Source organism: Mixophyes fleayi, chromosome 7, assembly GCF_038048845.1.
Source record: "Mixophyes fleayi isolate aMixFle1 chromosome 7, aMixFle1.hap1, whole genome shotgun sequence".
NCBI classification, from domain to species: domain Eukaryota; kingdom Metazoa; phylum Chordata; class Amphibia; order Anura; family Limnodynastidae; genus Mixophyes; species Mixophyes fleayi.
The window spans coordinates 8063152-8066617 of record NC_134408.1 but is presented as its reverse complement, the minus strand read 5'-3'; positions in this window follow the sequence as shown (position 1 = coordinate 8066617).

Sequence of the window (3466 nt, the reverse complement as noted above, 5' to 3'; positions counted from 1 at the left end):
TTTTATACTGAATTTGGATACATTTTGATGTATTGGTACCCAATTATCATTACCTACTATACTATATATGTTTTTTTTACCTTTTTCATATATGCCCAAGATTGTTTGGAGCCCTTTTAAAGAATGATTAAGAAATTGACATAAGAAGAACTAATAAAAACTCTTTATTACCAACACAAGGACTTGATCACATAAGAAACTGATATCTGATCTGAACAATTATATGATTGATTTTTGTAGATATTTTATATTTTTTATTTTGTCTCTAGGTTGGTTATGTTTATGCGCCTGATATACAGGGCCGGATTAAGGGAATGGAGGCCCCTGGGCTAAGGGGCCCTCCATTCCCCGCGAGGCCCCCAATGTGAGCCGTCCGCCGCCCCCCACCCCCAGCGAGGACCCCCCCAAGCACTTACCTGTCAGTGCAGTCCTCCGTCCCGGCGCGCTGTAAGCTCCTTACTGAGGAGATCTCGCGAGAGTTCATGAACTCTCGCGAGATCTCCTCAGTAAGCAGACTACAGCGCGCTGGGACGGAGGACTGCACTGACAGTACTCAGCAGCATCGATCGGGCCGGGGGCGCCCCCGCCCCCGACCGATCAATAATGCTGCTGAGGAGTTTGAAGGGCCCCCTGGATGCCCGAGGCCCCTGGGCTATAGCCCAGTTAGACCTCGGGTTAATCCGGCCCTGCTGATATATATACATATTTAATGATAGACTATACTCTCTGTTTATAGTGAGCGCTGCATGGTTATTGGCCTTATGTCTGTACACCGACTGCTGCCTGAACTTTGAACTCTATCTGGAAACTGACCACTGTTTATACGGACCATTTTCTGGACCCTGTTCTTTGATAAAATCATGCTTTGAATGACGAAACGTGGCTGAAAATATTATATCCTCTACATTATGACTGAATGTAATAAGCTGGATCTTACGATCCTTTGATCTTTGGTTCACTACCGCTGTACACTTATAGAGGAACTCTGTTTTACCACCTGGGAATTGTGTTGATCAGCATGTGGATCACTATGAAGAGGTCCTGATCGGGAGTTACTTTGGGCTGTGGGGATTTAAAGAGGGGGACATATTCCCTAACAGTTACCACTTGATAGGTTGAGATTGCTCCTTATTTATTCCTGGAACAGAGAAGGCACTTACCTTCATACTTTTGACTAAGACCCGCATGAGGGGAGATAGAATGCTATTGTAATTGCAGTAGTAAGCATATATAGGTTATCCATACATACTGTTACTAACAAAGTGAACTGGCCACTCCCTCTAGTATAAATGCTATTCGCCTTAGGCAGCGCTTTGTATGAGACTTTGCTCTATGCACTTGTCTGAGGTTGTTGTTCTGAAGAATCCATATTACATGAAATAAGTCCAAAGACCAGTGGTTCTATTTGGATAAGAATTCTGAGTATTTTGCTAAATCATATTCAATTGAGAGATTTTATCATTATTATTGTTTTTTTTTTGAATAGCTACACACTCTTTGCTTTGATACCATTGTCTGGACACAGCTTGTGTATTGTCTGCTGGCTGGACTCTGACTTTGTTCATGTCACATGTCCTGACCTTGGCTTGGTGCTATACTTCGATTGCTGGTTCTGCTACCTGGTTTTTATCCACCCCTAGATGAGCTGGACATCTATTCCTACATTTGCTAAACTGAATATGCTAGAAAGTCCTGTTCTGTTTACCTGTTTTCTTATAATGTCTCTTGTTTACTTGGTCTCCAATATGTACATCTTGTACCAGCATCAGAGTTGGTATGAGACCCTACTACAATGCGTTAAGTCCTGAAGAAAACTGAGAACCAGTGAGCATCTCATGCTCTATGGGAAAGGGACTGCTATAGATAAAGCCATATATTGGTGGTTCTATGGGAATCATCCTAGTGTCTGATGGCTGACATTACAGTTTCTGCACGCACAAATTCATACAAGTCAGTTAATTTATATTTGGAAATAGAAATCAGTAATGCAAAAAAACTTATATATATATATATATATATATATATATATATATATATATATATATATAAATAATTACATAGCATTGTGTAAAGGTCCATGCGCAATCAGACATTCTTTGCATAAACAATCATGTACAATTGGGTAAACCTTTGTAAATTTTACTTGTAGATGTTCATTAAAAATTTGCTTGCCAGAGCTCGTCTTTGGAATAAAGCTGGCCCTAAATTCCCGATAGACTTCTCCAAAGCAAACCACTGGCTCCCACTGGCGGAACTCCAGCGTCACTCCCCATCCCGCATACTTAGTCCGTTTGAGTTTTTCCAAATTAGTCATTTTTTGCGGTCCCTGCCACCTACTTATGTTTTGCGAGATCTAACCCCCTTTGAAGATCTTTGTAAAAATCACCCTGGGGACAGAGGCTTGATATCCCAACTTTATGGTATATTTATTGCTGCTGTCCTTCCTACTCCGAGGGCACATGAGGCTGATTGGGAAAAGGATCTAGGCCCCCCTCCGGACAATGAAGCATGGGATGACATGAGACTGGGGATAGCTAAAAGCTCCATATCCACCAAACTTAAAGAAACCTCTTATAAAATCTATTACCGTTGGTATTATACTCCTACTCGACTCCACAGCATGTTTCCCTCTTCTTCACCTTATTGTTGGAGGGGGTGTGGCCACAGGGGAACTATGCTCCATATATGGTGGACCTGCCCAATTATCTCCTCCTTCTGGGATGTGGTTTGTGGCATTCTAAACTCTCTATTTGAGGCTCCCGTTGCAAAGGACCCCTGGGTGTTTCTACTATGCTATCCTCCTCCAGAGCTTGACAAATTTTCCAAAAAACTAGCTTTACACATACTGACAGCGGCTAAATCCCTTATCGCGCTAAACTGGAAAAAAACGTCCCCTCCCTCTCTAACAGCCCTTAAAAAACAAATCTGGCATGTCGCTAACGTGGAACAGATTACCTATTACCTCCATGATAGAGGCCATGTTTTTAACCAGGTTTGGGCTCCTTGGCAGTTTGTGGAAAGCTCGCGTCCCCCTAACACTTAGCCCCGTGATAAGGACCCATGTGGGGTAAGTCCGGCTCCCTTATACACTTTGCCCCCTTATCTTCTTGAGTCGTCTACACACTCTCCACCTCCTGAGCTCTTTCATATACCTGCTTTGTGGTCTCCCCCCCCCTCCTCTCTGACTCCCTTCCCCCCACTCCCACATTTCACACTTTCACTACAGTTATATACAATTTGATACCGCATATAAAATTGTAAAAATGGTTGTCTCATTATAAGCTTCTATGTACATGTTGATTCAATTGTTCTGACTGTTTTTATACGTCTGTTCAATAATAACAGTCTTATTCCCTGTATTTGCTTATATGACCAACCAAAATAAAGAATTTAAAAAAAAAAAAATTTGCTTGCCTTACTATTCCATTGTAGTTGTATTTTCAATAATAGCATTTAACACCAAAGC